The sequence below is a fragment of the Vicugna pacos genome, chromosome 16 (assembly GCF_048564905.1).
Source record: "Vicugna pacos chromosome 16, VicPac4, whole genome shotgun sequence".
Taxonomy (NCBI): Eukaryota; Metazoa; Chordata; class Mammalia; order Artiodactyla; family Camelidae; genus Vicugna; species Vicugna pacos.
This window is the reverse complement of record NC_133002.1, coordinates 33,251,715-33,267,086: the sequence shown is the minus strand read 5'-3', so window position 1 is coordinate 33,267,086 and position 15,372 is coordinate 33,251,715. Positions and strand designations below refer to the sequence as shown.

At 39.8% G+C, this 15,372-nt stretch overlaps 1 long non-coding RNA gene across 31 annotated transcripts in view; it reads left to right on the top strand.

Moving 5' to 3' along the window:
- Window positions 1–15,372, top strand: part of LOC107034533 (uncharacterized) — a 125,521-nt gene that overhangs the window by 92,585 nt on the left and 17,564 nt on the right. For 26 of the 31 annotated variants that reach the window (XR_012059551.1, XR_012059550.1, XR_012059567.1 and 23 more), the window contains one exon: window positions 14,984–15,335. This is a non-coding gene — a long non-coding RNA (uncharacterized lncRNA). Of the gene's footprint in view, window positions 1–5,234; window positions 5,328–5,398; window positions 5,417–7,344; window positions 7,388–9,301; window positions 9,435–14,008; window positions 14,707–14,983; window positions 15,336–15,372 lie in introns of those variants that run through there. The other 5 variants (XR_012059563.1, XR_012059574.1, XR_012059576.1 and 2 more) reach the window with 5 other exon arrangements.

Below are 15,372 nucleotides of genomic sequence, written 5' to 3'. Positions count from 1 at the left end.
TAATTAATTAATTAATTAATTAATGACCGAGCCTTCCACTTCCAGGATGCCTTTTATCCCAGCACACCTCAAAACCAAACAGCCCCAGCCTGTGCCCAGGGCTTCCCTTGGCCCCTGAGGGGAATGCAGCCTTTGTTGAGTGGCCCGGCAGTCTGTCCCGGCTGAGCCCTGGAAAGGCTGGATTCTGTGTGTCTGCGACCTGCAGAGGGAACAGAGGAGAACAGGAAATGTGCCATGGGTTGTCTAATATGCTTGATGAATCTTTTGCTTTGTCTGCCAAAGTAAAGGTTAGGAAGGAATAAAGATAGTCTGGGAGCAGGGAGCCATGTGCTGCTGGCTGGCAACCAGATTTAAAGGGGACTCAGAAATACAATGGCAGCCTCTGAAGGGACTTGAGTCCCCCTTGGTCCAAGCCATTAATTTTACATGTGAGAAGGACTGAGGCCTGTAGGGTAGGGGGTATGGCTGGGGACGTCGTGGGTTAGTGGCAAAGCCAGGGCGGGGATCTTTCTGCCACATAGCACTGTTATCATTGAGTCCAATCTTGATGGAGTCCTGTACCACACTTCTCTTTCATAATAGTGATAATGGGGCTGCCCAGTTTACATAGCCCTTTGTTGTTCTTTATTTAGCCCACAACAACAACTGTTTTTTTTTTAGCTATCCCTTCTTTTTAAAAAATTTTAATTAATTAATTAATTTATTGATTGATGTATAGTCAGTTTACAGTGTGATAGTTTCTGGTATACAGCATAGTGATTCAGTTATATATATAAAAATTATAAATATATACTCAGCTTTATATATATATGTAAATATATATTCCTTTTCATTATAGGCTATTATTACAAGATACTGAATATAGTTCCCTGTGCTTTACAGTAGGACCTTGTGGTTTATCTATTTTATATATAGTAGTATCTACAAATCCCGAACTCCCAATTTATCCATCCCCTTCCCTCTCTGGTAACCATAATTTGTTTTCTGTGTCTGTGAGTCTGTTTTATAATAAGTTCATCTGTGTCTTTTTTTTTTTTATTCCACATATAAGATATGGTATTTTTCTTTCTCTTTCTGGCTGATTTCACTTAGAATGACTATCTCCATGTCCATTGATGTTGCTGCAAATGGCATTATTTTGTTCTTTTTTATGGCTGAGTAGTATTGCATTCTATACCACAACTCCTTTATCCTGTCATCTGTCAGTGGACATTTAGGTTGCTTCCATGTATTGGCTATTGTGAATACTGCTGCTATGAACATTGGGGTGCATATATCTTTTGAATTAGAGTTCCCTCCAGATCCATGCCCAAGAGTGGGATTGCTGGATCATATGGTAGTCTATTTTTAGTTTTTTAAGGAATCTCCATACTGTTTTCTGTAATGGCTGCACCAAACGATATTCCCACCAACAGTATGGGAGGGTTCCCTTTTCTCCATACCCTCTCCAGCACTTATTACTTGTGGACTTTGTAGCGATGGCCATTCTGACTGGTGTGAGGTGATACCTCATTGTAGTTTTGATTTACATAGAAATTTCTATTTCTAAACCTAACATGAATAACTTCTTAAAACTACACACCTCTAATTTACCAAATCACACACTCCACAATTCTCGACTTACAGTGGGCAACTGGGGGAAAAGGGTGCAGATTTCACTGCTTGCTAGGAGACATCTGTTACCACACAACAACTCTTGATGTTGCCAGGCAAGCGGTATTGTTCCCATTTTACAGATCAGGGGCTCATGGAGGTGAATGGTGCAGAGCTGATTTGCGCATACAACTAAGTCAACATAGGACTTTAGAGTTGTTGCTGCCTTGGTCCGTGCTGTTTCCACTGCTTGGAAGGTCACTGCTTGTGCTGCCTATGTCTGCTCCCCTGCCTTCGAGACGTAGATCTAGGGTTACCTCTTTCAACAACTGTTTTCTGAATTTTTCTTGCATGAGTTGGGGGCCCCTTCTATGAGGAAAACTGCCTTTTCTTGATCTCAAGATCCCCCACAGGGGCAGACAGCATGGTATCCCCACGTCAGAGCGAAGCTTGGGAGCCCCACAGTGGAAGCTGGAAGGCCCCCAGCTGGGCCCAGTCACATCCGGTCACATCTGAGTCCACTCCCATTCTTCCACTCACTACATTATACTGTACTTGTTACACTCCTTTGGGACTGCAGGCTTCTTGAAAGTGGGGAGTATGTCTTCCATCTTTCAAAGTCTAGCCTCTTTGAGGCATTTCATACATGTATGTTAACTCAGTAATGAACTTTTTAGAGTCAGGATTTTAACTCAGATCCTCCAACGCCATCACCTCCTGCCTCTTTTAGGAGTGTGAGTTGTAAAACCAGAAAGTAAGAAAAAGCCTCTCCCAGGGGTGAACCAGCCAGCCACAAAGGCAAAATCATTCCTAATCACAAATAAAATCACCTAAGACACACCATCTCTGTTTGTCTGCCTGGCAACAAAACCTCGCAAATGTCTTGTAGACTTTCCTCATTCTGTGTGCGAGATGGAAAAATTTAGTCGAGGCTTAGAGGGAATATCTTTTCAAAGTGTTCTATGGTCACTTACATCTCTGAACATGAAAGGAAGACAGAAGGGAGACATGATAAAAAAAAAAACAGAGCAAATGAGGGAACCACAGAGACTTGTTTAGACGTGTGGTGGCAAGTGGTGTTCTGTGGATGTGGCTAGTTCCTGATCATTTGTTTGGCTCAAGGTTAAGGTCGGCTGTCAGGTTTGCATTTACATGGACCCAGCTTCATATCCATCTGTAGGACGTGCAGAGACCAGGCTGCACCCCATTTCCCTAAACTCTCACAGTCATCTGCAGTGGAACTGATCACTTTCTGCTCATTTCGGGTGTGTCTGAGTGGCAGTGACTTCTTAGCCCCATGAACTTGGCCCATGAGCCATTTTACATCAGTATGTGGGAGTTTGGATTTATAGATGTTAACCTTGAGCAAAATATTCCTAGCATTGCAGCAGGACCTGGGAGGGAAGAATTGGTGGTGAGATTTGAGAGGACTTGGGAGAAGTCATCTCTTCTAGGACCATCATACAGTGATTTTCCCTGTAACTCCCGATGTGTGGCATTCCACTGGGCTTCAGAAGAGATAGTGGGTTTTTGTTTGTCTGTAAAAATGATACATGCTTTTTTAAAATTCTTGTTTTTTATTGAAGTGTAGTCGATTTACAATGTTAGTTTCAGGTGTACAGCAAAGCAATTCAGTTATACATATACATGCATACATATATGAATTTTCAGTTTCTTTTCCGTCATGGCTCATTATAAGAAATTGAATGTAGTTCTCTGTGTTATACAGTAGGTCCTTATATATATTAATACATGCTTATTATTAAAAAAACTTCATGTAACATATGAAAGTGTAAGAAAAAAGATTTAAAAAAACTAATTTCAGCACACAGATGGCCTTTGGTAAAATTTAGTGAACATTATTTCAGATACTCTCTGTATATATTGGTAAACGTATGAATGGCCAGAGTAATTTTAGAAAAATGAACTCATATGGTTTATTCTATTTTAGAAGAATCAGGTTAATTAAAAATTTAGTTGACAAATAAGAAACTAAAATAAATTCACTTTAGTTACAGGTTTTCTATAGGATTTTTAAACTTCCATCATATTCTTCTAATTTTATAATTTTTAAGGGTAGTAAAATGACCTGTAAATGCCATTTGTGGAATCACAAAAGAGGGAAGACCAACAGCAGGTCATTTGATGCAGCTTTCTGCTTTTCAACTGCAAATTGCTAAGCTAATTTTTAAACGATGTTTAAAGAACGCAAGGGATAAAGGCTCTACTGTGCTCTCAGTAGATGTCTAACATTTATTCATCCTTTTGGTCACTGAGCATTTCACCTGTGATAGGGTTTCATAATTTTTTTTTTGTATTTCTATGGAGTTCAAATATTTCAACACCTAAATTTTTCTTCTCTGCATGACTTTCCAGCTAAAAGATTTGTGATTTTCACATTAGTTTCGTCCTTCTAATAACCTGAGATGTCGTCATGAAGAGGGAGTGGGTATTTTGCAGGAGAGGTTGGGTGGTGAGTGGATGAATGGGGTTCCATGTGGGTGTATCAGGTATCAGAAGAGAGCCCTGTCAACAGTTAGCTGTCATTAACTGGGAGCACAGGTGTGTTTGTGCCTTTTAAAGGCAACCGTTCATCACTGAAGCATTTCATAGGTACCCTCTTCTTTATAGTGACAGAAGAATGTTCAAAACAATCCTCAAATAAATTTTTACTATGCATGACATTTCAGAACAGGTGAGTAGTAGATCTTCAGGCAAAATTGCTGTGTCATTATCCTATGATTTGAAAGGTTACATAAAAAGGCTAGACATTTATAGAAATAAAACATAGCTTCTGTAGGGACACCAGGCAGACATTTCACAAGTGCCTAAGTTTATCAAACTATGGCCAAATAAAAGCAAAATTTTCTCATATTTTGATTTTTCCTGAGAAAAAGGACCAACAGCTAGAAGGTTTAAGTTAAGAGGTAGTCAGCGTGGTATTTCAGACTAGGAGGGGAGGGCAAGTCAACTTAAAGTTGCTTCCAAGTAGTTGCTGTATATATTGACTGACAAACTGGGAAAAGTAATAAAACACACACACACACACACACACACACACAGGCAAAAAAGAATTTTAAGACTACAGAATGAAGTTTTCTCAAATGTAGGTAATGAGACAACTATGTTGAAAGCCCTTCTTAATTTGATTTTTAAAAACAGGAAAGAATTAGGTAAGGGCAGGGGTGGTTAGGGCCTTAGAAGTGACCCCAAATGAATAGCACTGGGGACCTTAAGAGTTAGGGAATTTGAAGAAGAGAAGATAGCAGAGTAAAAAAGCAAAAGCAAATTTCAATTAAATAAGATCTGTATTGACAGAAACCTAAGTCAGTAAGTATTTATTCAGGTCCTAATCTGTAATGGCATATTTGGAAGCAATTTGGAACATTTAAAAAGTGAAAGACATGTTTGCTGCGCACACTGTACATCAAGCAACTGTCTAGTTGTCCCAGCACTTAATTGTAAGGAAGCTTCAAAGGCCCAGGCTAAAGCTGACTCATTTTTAATTTCTCAATACTTCCAGTTTATAGAGGGCTGTGGCAGGCTCTCCATCAATGTTTCTCAACCTTGGTCTTGGGAAGAATATATAGTAGTGGATTTTGTGGAATAGACTGAGCTAGAAATGAGAGGAAAAAGAAAGATGGCTGTGGCAGATCTAGTTAAAAAAGACAAGCTCTCTCACAAAGTGGATACTTAAGGGACTGTCATGGTTGAGAAGGAGCAAGAGGTCCCAGGTAATAAGAGTTGGAAAGAATGGCTGGAGAAGAAAGACAAATCCTATGAAATTTCCCATATTCTGGATTTTGCTGGTTGCATCCCCGCGGTATCTTTTAACATGTTCTTCTGACTCGTTTTTCTTATAAGGTGATAGTGGGATCTAATGGCTTTCTTAGTTTCAGGTTTGGCATTTTTGGCAAGAATACTTCATAGGGAGTGTTGTATTCTTCCTGTTATTTGTGCTGTAACAAAATGCCTTATATCAACCTTGCTTCATCATGGATGCTTAAGCTCTTGTAGCTTCTGCATCCATTGGGAGAGTTTCCCAACTGGAAAAAACAAGACATTGCTTCAATTTAAGCTAAGATTTTGAACTTGGAATTCAGCGGATAGACTTCAGGTAGTTAGTGAAGTCTCTAAAACTATATGCAAAATCTTCTCTACACGTGTTCATATGTTTACTCTTCTGAGGGGAGATTATAGGTTCCATTAACTTTTCAAAAGCACGTATAAATAGAAAAAGTTAGGATCCAACAATGTAAAACTTTAAAGGTTCCCTCTTTCTCTTGGCCTCTAGTTACCAATGAAATGTTTAGGATTTTCATGTTTTATAGGAACAAACTATTGGACTTTGAAATGAACCACATTTATCATCTGTTTCCTGCCCATCATTGTACAGATAGGAAACAAAAGAAGGGAAATACTTCTGGCAAGAGCTCACGGCCGGTTAATAGCGCAGCCAGGACTGGCAGCAGGATCCGTCACATTTCAGAACAGCTCCTTATTCTCGCTGCTTTGTTATTTACAAATGGCTAGCCATGTTTAATTATTTATAGTACTTTTTTTCTCCAGCTCCCAAACTTAATTCACTTAATTATTTTATTGACAGTTTACTTTAGAGGTGCTTTGATTCTGTGACTAGAGACTAATAAGACATGGTTCCTGTCTTCAAAGGTCCTTCAGTCTAGGCGGGGGTTGGTTTTTTGTGTTTTGTTTTTGTTTTTTTCCAAATTCAGTTCTCTGCCAAATGACACAACCTGTTATGTGAGGGTCTGCTCTGGGGTGCTTAGGAGCAGTTACCGATCTCTACGCATCCGTACCTTGAACTCAGAGTTGCTGGTTCTCAGGGAGACAGGGCAATTCACCTACTACCGGCAGAGAAAGCCTCATTTTCCTGTTTGTTGGGATCTTTTCACCTTTTAGCAATTAAGTCATCATCATTTGAGTGACATATCTGTCATTGAATACCTTTGTGTGGAGCTTGGGAAGAATGGGTCAGCCTTTCATATGATGCTGGGAGTTGAACCCTGTTAATCAGTATCACCTTCAAGAAAGGAGGCCTGGCTCCTTCCTTTTTCTAACTTCCTTTTCCAAACCTGTCAGAGAAGGTAAAAGCTGTGCTAGCCAGATAACTTCTTTGAGAGGAGTGCCAGGACAGTCTGGTTTAAACCTGGCTTCAGAAAGATCCTGAAGTCCTCCTGCACTACCTTTGGGACACCCCCAGGACTGCTGGGGTGATTTTGTTCAGTTAAGGCCACAGAAGGAAAACAGGTCCTCGCTGGTGGGGGAGGGGCTGCTAATGCAAGACCAAAATGATTTCACTCTTCTTTTTTCTCCTTATTATCATCTTAATTTGGAGAACATGATAGGTAATCAAATAAATCCCTTACACAGAGGCTGTTGTCACTGATGATCCCTGAACCCACACTCTAGCTTTAGTGCCTACTGGGTGTGACTGTCTTTTGCCATTTAAGGAGATGTTTTGAGTAACTGTGGAGCTGGTTTGTTGAGCCATCATCTCATGCAGTTTTCTAAAATCTTTTTTTTAAATTGAAGTATAGTTGACTTACAGTATTATATTAGTTTCAGGTGTACAACATAGTGGTATGATTTTTTGGTAGATTATGCACCATACAAAGTTATTATAATATTGTTGACTATGTTCCCTGTGCTCTACATTACATCCCTGTGACTGATTTTCTAACCAGTAATTTGTGCCTCTTACTCCTCTTCACACGCTTCGCCCATCCTCTGATTCCTCTCCCCTCTGGCAACCGCCAGCTTGTTCTCTGTGTCGGTGAGCTTATGTTTTGTTATGTTTATTTGTTTGTTTGTTAGATTCCACATATAAGTAAAAACATACAATATTTTTCTTCCTGTCCGACTTATTTCACTGAGCAAAATACCCTCTGGGTCCATCCATGTTGTGGTAAATGGGAGGATTTCATTCTTTTTTTGTAGCTGGATCATATTCCATTGTGTACATGTGGCACATTTTCTTTCTTTATTCATCTGTTGATGGGCATTTAGGTTGCTTCTGTATCTTGGCTATTGTAAATAATGCCCCAGTGAACAGCGGGGTGCCTATATCTTTTCAAATTAGTGTTTTCATTTTCTTTGGATAAATACCTGGGAGTGGAATTACAGATAATACAGTAGTTCTATTTTTAATTTTTTGAAGAAACTCTACTGTTTTCCTTAGTGGCTGCACCGATTTACATTCCCACTAACAGTGCACGAGGGTTCCCTTTTCTCCACTTTCCCAGCAACACTTGTTATATCTTGTCTTTTTGATAACTGCCGTTCTAACAGGTGTGAGGTGATCTCTCACCCTGAGGCTTTGATTTGCATTTCCCTGATGATTAGTGATGCTCAGGATCTTTTCCTGTATCCGTTGGTCGTTTGTGTGTCTTTTTGGGAAAATGTCAGTTCAGGTCTTCTGCCCACTTAACTGGATTGTTTGTTTTTTGATGTTGAGTTGTATGAGTTCTTTATATGTTTCGAATATTAGCCCCTATCAGACATATCATTTGCAAATATCTTCTCCCATTCAGTTAAGTAAGTTGCCTTTTCATTTTGTTGATAGTTTTCTTCACTGTGCAAAAAAAGCTTTTTAGTTTGATGTAGTCTCATTTGTTTTTGCTTTTGTCGCTCTTGCTTGAGGAGACAGAGCCAAAAAAATATTGCTTAGACTGGTGTCAAAGAGAGTACTGCCTATGGCTTTCTTCTAAGAATTTTATGATTTTAGGTCTTGCATTTAAGCCTTTAATCCATTTGGAGTTTATTTTTGTATATGGTGTGAAAAAAAGGGTCTCATTTCATTGTTTTGTGTATGGCTGTCCAGTTATCCCAATACCACTTATTGAAGAGACTTTCCCCCAAGGCATATTCTTGCCTCCTTTGTTGTAGGTTAATTGACCATACGTGCATGGTTTATTTCTGGACTTTGTATCCTGTTCCATTGATCAGTGTGTCTATTTTTGTGCCAGAGCCATGCTGTTTTGATTACTGTAGCTTTGTAGCATAGTTTGAAGTCAAGGAGTATGATACCTCCTGCTTTGTTCTTCTTTCTCAAGATTGCTTTGGCTATTTGGGGTCTTTTGTGTTTCCATATACATTTTGGGATTATTTGTTGAAATCTTGTCTGAGTAGCTTTTACCCATTAGCCCAGTGTGGTTCCTGTTGTGGCAGGTTCAGTGTCCAGACGCCTGTGGGAGGGCCCTTACACACCAGAATTCTTCCCCATGTAGCAGTTGTTGGTGCCTGAAATTCAACCATTTATTGTGTTTGGTTCACCAAAATATTACTTCCTATTTAAAAAAAAAAGCTTAATATGTTTGCTTTTTCATTCATTCATCCATTCATTGAGCAAATATTTATTAAACACTTCATCTAAGTGACTGGAGCACAGAGAACAAGGGGGAAAGTAGGATGAGGTGAGCTGGCAGTACACACAGGTGCGGGATTGCTCCAGGATTTCTCAACCCTGCTAAGTATTTTGATCTTCAGCATGAGAGCCATGGAAAATCACTGAGAGATGTTAATCAGGGAAGTGCCATGCAGTGATCATATTTGGATTTTAAAAACGTAGCCCTGGCTGCCTTGTGGAGAATGAATGAGGGCAAGAGTAAGTGCGTGGGGATCAGCTGGGAGGCTGTTTCACCTGTTCAGAAGAAAAAGGCAATGATAGTTTATTAATTACTTTTTGTAGAAGAATGCTTTGGAGAAATGTACAAAGATATTAGAGGAGCGGCACAGCATTAATTAGTTTTCTGCCCTGAGAAAGAAGACATTGTAATAAAATTCACTCTGTCTCTGAGCTATACACCCGCTGTCTGCCCCTGGTAAGTTTTGAATGATTCATGCCTCAAGTTCCTCCTTCTTAAGATGAGCAGTACAGAAAATTCACGTAGAGAACACAGAACACTCTGGTACATTGGAAGCACTCAATAAATGTTAATTGTTGTTATTGTTGCTATAAAAAGATGACTCCAGAAGGTTATGGAGCATATTTACGTGTTCAAACTATAAGTTAAGGTATAAGTCTAAATATATACTATCTTTACATCAGTTATGTGCCTTGAGGCTTGAAGTACAGCACGGAAATTTGATTTCATGTTGAAACGTGATTTAAACACTCATGACTTTGTGTATGTCTATCTGCAGTTTTGATCTTGGTGTTTTATGAAGAAAATACATGACCCCCCCAATTTTCCTTTGTTTTAATTGTAGGCAGATATGGTAGGCAGAATAATCCCCCTCCCCAAGATATCTATCTCCTCATACCTAGAACCTGTGCATACGTATGTTACATGGCAAAGGGGAATTAAAGATGCAGACAGAATTAAGGTTGCTAGTAAGCTGGCCTTGCTTGGGAGGTTTTCTTGAATTATTCAGGTGGGTCTGATGTAATCACACGTGTCTTTTTAAAGTGGAAGAGGGAGAAGGAAGAGTCAGTCAGTGTCAGGGAGGAGATATGGTGAAGGCAGGGCTTAGAGTGATGAGGCTGCTGACTTTGAAGATGGAAGGGGGACACAAGCCAAGGAATGTGGGAAGCTCCAAAAGGCAGGGAAACGGATTCTCTTTGAGGGTCTCTAGGAAGGAACACGGTCCTGCTGAAATCTTGGTTTTAGCCTGGTGAGACTCCAGACCACACACTTACAGTCAATTACTCTATAACAAAGGAGGCAAGAATATGTCATGGGGAAAAATTCTCTTGTTTTGAGCCACTAAGTTTGTGCTAATATTTTGCATTGCCAATAAAAAAATTAATATGTGTGTGTGTGTGTGTGCACCTGTAACATACAAATAGGAACTCTAGCAGTTGATTTTTTGGCTGAAGATTAAATTAAGGTGGATAGAATATTTTTCCATGTCACTTACAAAACATATATTTTCAACACACATATGTAGCCTGGTTTTTAAAATTATTATCATAACAGCAAAGATGGTTGCAGTGACTCTTTCATAAACCCTACATTATCCAAATTATAGGCATATTTTTGATTTGCAAATTAATTTATGCAATATATCTCAGAAAATTTGAATTTAAATCACATTCACTTGAACATTTCACAAGTGATTCTGTTGGAAAGTATAAAATTACGAAAAAAACCCAAGGCTTTTCTTGAAGATCCAGGGCATACATGGGTACCATGATTAGGGTGGATGTGAATATTGGTCTTTTATTTACTCCTGAGCCCATCTTCCTCCTGATCTCACCCTCCGTCCACTTTTTGTCTCCTCCGTGGACCTTTCTCTCAGGTAGACCTGAACCATGAGTTTCTCTGTCACTAACTGCTGTTTACTGCATAGGCTTTATATCATTAAAATGAAGAGATGGTGCCATAACTGGGACACTGGGCATCACACCCGCCGTCTACTCCCATTGAACATTCTCTTCTACTTGCTGAGCTTCAGATGACATCCTGGCTTACCTTACTCTGTGGCCACAAGAGCAAACCTATTTTCCTCCTTCTTCTTATTTTGTCTGTTTCTCCTAGTGTCTTCCCTGAATTCACGAATGTAGCATCTTCTACTTTTACTATCTAAATCTAGTACATTTGATTCCACTTCTGATTACTAGCCCCCCAAATTTGTAGCCTTTATTAAAAGTGATTCAAGAGGTGGACTTCTAATATCCCCTCTTATCACCCCCTTTTCCTGTTAATCTCAGGATGGATCCAAACCAGAAAGCTCCCCGCAGCGCCAGCCACCCATGATTGCTGATGAAGCCACATGTCATCTGCTGGAAACATGAGTATCTGGCAGCCATTGTATTGACCCTGTGTTACTATGAATATGAACAGGATTAGAAATGAAATTGATACTTTCCTGATGTTTCTCCAGTCAGGACCTCTTGGTTTTATGTCTGGCGGGGTTGAACGATTCCGTGCCGGTCTTCAAACGGTAAATTTCCCAGCAACCTAGTTGCTGCGTTTAGGATGAGATGAGATGGAGAGGCTGTCCGGTTGGGCTGTCTGATCTCCGAGGCGGAGCTTTACAGGTTGATACTGCTCTGAGCAGTCACAGTGGTCCACTTCTGTTCTCAGGCTGGTAGGTTCAGAGGCACCATAACTATGAGAAGCGAAGGGATTCTCAGGAGCTGACTGACAGTAACCTAAACAAAGTGGCAGATGAATGAGCTGGAATGCAAATTTATTCATTTACCACTGAGAAATGATCCACTCTGCAGCACCTTCTTTGCTGTATCTGAGTATCGACGAAATTGTGATGTGGAGGTTGTTCAGCAAAACGGACCCAGAAGAGAGATGTGGCGTCAATAATGAAGCCTCGGGAACTGCTCTGACTTTCCATGTGCTAATGTGATTGGGTTCAGCGCTGTTCTTACCAAGATTAGGCTGGATGTAAGCACCATCAAGTTGCTTTTAGGGCTCGCCTTCCTCAGAACTCCATGACAGGCACATTATTTCTCTAACTATTTGTGCCTTTGCTTGGACTAGAGATACTGTATTGTCAAACTTGATGGTATCAGGCATTTGGAGTATAGAAGACTTGAATTTGTTCAAATTTTAACTTGACTGTTCACTAACTGTACTATGCTGAGCGAGTTCACTTCTGTAGACCTTGGTTCACTTATTAGTAAAATGGGACTAATACTGTTACAGGCCTGTTTTGAGGACTGAGTGAGATAATTCGAGTAAAGCACTTAGCACAGTGTCTGAGGCATAATATTCAATAGATCTTTAATTGACTACAAGAAGCATTATTCTTTCTACTTACTGGCCATGTGGGGGGCATTGTGGCTTCGGCACATATCGAACCATTTTGATTATGTGTTGGGTGTACTATGTCAACTCTGAGAGCTTTGCAAGAGCCTCCCTGCTGCTTTCTCTGCTGAGCCCATAACTTGACTACATGGATTTGGATAGATTGAGCCCCGAGAGGAACCTCTCTCTAGGTCTTCTGGGTCAATACAGTTAAGTTGCTTCTCCAAGGGCCACACATATCAAGTAGGTACATACAGTCCTCCCCAGGGTGACTCTCAAGCACCTGCTAGGCCCCCTGGGCCACCATAAGGAGCTGTAATATCTGAGATTTTTGCCCCTGGTTTAGAAGAAAGGCCTTCTTAATTTTGTGTGTGTGTGTGTGTGTGTGTATGTGGTTCTTTAGAGAAAGATACAGACAAAGGGGCCCCAAACTTGGTCTGTTTCTAGGAAATAAGAAGAGAACCTTTAGCCTCAGATGTTTTCTCCTGGTACCAGTAGTATGCACAACCTGATTGTTACATTGTTCTAGACAGAGAGGGAGTGGTGGTGGTGAGGAAGGAGGAGAAGATGAAGGAGGGGGAGGAAGAGGAAGAGGAAGAGGAGGAGAAGAGGGAAAGAGTGGGAGGACCAAGAAAACATGTTCAGAAACTTTGCTTCTTGTGACACCACCTTAATTAGGATATTTAGAAACACTGGCAAATTAAATGTTTTCTTATGTGCATGTAACTGATGGCCTGTGTCTTAAAAGCATCACCTGAGAAAACCCTCCAAATGTGATGCTCAACCTGAAATGATAATTCAATTAAATAGACCTTTTCAATGTTGCCAAATAGGGTGGTTCCCATTTGAACTGAGTGCGTGGGTTGTTCCCATGAAGCTTGTGAATCATGCATGAACACACTGGCCAGGTATTTCTAGCCAGACAAATAGCCAAAGGATTCATTTCCTATAAAAGACATTTGATTACAGTGTCGAAACAATGCTCTCAGGCTTGCTTGCACTGATCCTAACCCACGGCACTGTCTTATGGATGCTGGTTACTTCGACCTACAAAGTCTTCCTAGCAAGGATGGCCCTCCTCCCTTCTCATCCGGACACTTCCCTTTTCTCCTGAATCTTAAATTTCTTTCTCCCTCCCCCTCATTTGGAAAGGGCATTTGCTATTAAAATGATTTTTTTTATTGTCAAAACTTTTAATATTAAATCAAAATGAACAGAACAGAATTAGGGTAAACCTCCTAGGTCAACGAGTAAGATACTTTTCCCTGCTGTTTGATAAATGGAAATTACAGGAATTAATAACAATGTACAGTTATTAGCTTATAAAGAACTTAAAGGTCTTATTGATGGCATCTAATTACTTTTAAAAGACACCAGAGAGAAGTTAGAGAATGTCATTTTGGGTGTCATTTCCTATTTACAGATGCAGAAGACTAGATACAATAAGGTGAGTAATATCAGGGACTGTAAGGGAAACTAAAGATGTTAGATCAAAAAGATCCCTGGTGAGTACCCAGAGTCCAAGCACAGAGAAGTCAAATGATGCTCCTAAGAACTAGACCTGAAGGTTGCTGACTTGTGGTCCAGGGTTGTTTCCATCTGACCCAACTCCACTGCTGTCTACTATAGATGTGATGAGGAGTGAGAAGTAGAAGAAAGAGCACTGGATTCTCTCACTGACTGGGCAGTGATGGACCAGTCACCTTTCTCTCTGAGTTGCAGTTTTTCTATCTCTGATATGAAAAAGGCTATTAGATGCTACCATAATACCTTTCTGATTTTCAAAGAGATATTCACACTCTCATGTTCATTGTGGCACTGTTCTCAATGGCCAAGAGAAACAACCACCTCTGTTCATTGATGGATGAATGGATAAAAAAGAAACACACACACACACAGACACACACACACGCACAATGGAATATTATTCAACATTAAAAAAGAATGAAATCCTTCAATATGCAACAACATGGTTGAAACATTACACTGAGTAAAATAAGCCAATCACAGGACAAATACTGCATGATTCCATTTACATGAAACATCTTAAATAATCAGAGTTATGGAAGAAAATAGAATAGTGGTTGCCAGGGGCTTGGAAGAAGGGAAAAGGGAACAAGTATAAAATTTCAGTTATTCAGGATAAATATGTCCTAGGGACCTGCTGTACAGCATTGTGCCTGTGGATACAAAACTGTATTGTTCACTCAAAAATCTGTAAAGAGGGTAGATCGCATGTTAAGTGTTCTTACCACAGTCAAATAAAATTTAAAATAAACTTACTTAATCTATGAATTTCTGGACAAAGAGAATGATCAGTACTAATAGCATGAAGATTCCCTGTGTGGTTTCTCACTAGAAGCAGTGACAAGCAAGCTGGAGAAAGGTGCTCTGATTGATTGAAAATAATCTGTGGCTACTGTGAATTGCTTCCATTCTTGGAGACTGATTATATAATGTATCAGGTGCTATTTTGACTTTCTTGAGGAAATCCAAGTGCTTAAAATTTGATCTTATTATTGTGTGGCATTGAGTGAGCCACTTAACTTCTCTACCTGTTGGTCTCTTTATCTGTTTTGGTTTTTGATTTTTAAAAAAATGTTTATTTTTTAAATTTATTTTTATTTTTTATACAATTTTGAAAGATTACTTTCCATTTACAGTTCTTATGACAACCTATGGAATGGGAGAAAATTTTTGCAGATGAAACCGACAAAGGCTTGATCTCCAGAATACGTAAGCAGCTCATACAACTTAACGAGAAGCAAACAACCCCATCGAAAAATGGCCAGAAGACCTAAACAAGCAATTCTCCAAGGAAGAAATACAAATGATCAATAGGCACATGAAAAAATGCTCAATATCACTAATTATCAGAGAAATGCAAATCAAAAGTACAATGAGGTATCACCTCGCACCAGTCAGAATGGCCGTCATTCAAAAGTCCACAAACGACAAATGCTGGAGAGCCTGTGGAGAAAGGGGAACCCTCCTTCACTGCTGGTGGGAATGCAGGTTGGTGCAGCCACTGTGGAAAACAGTGTGGAGATTC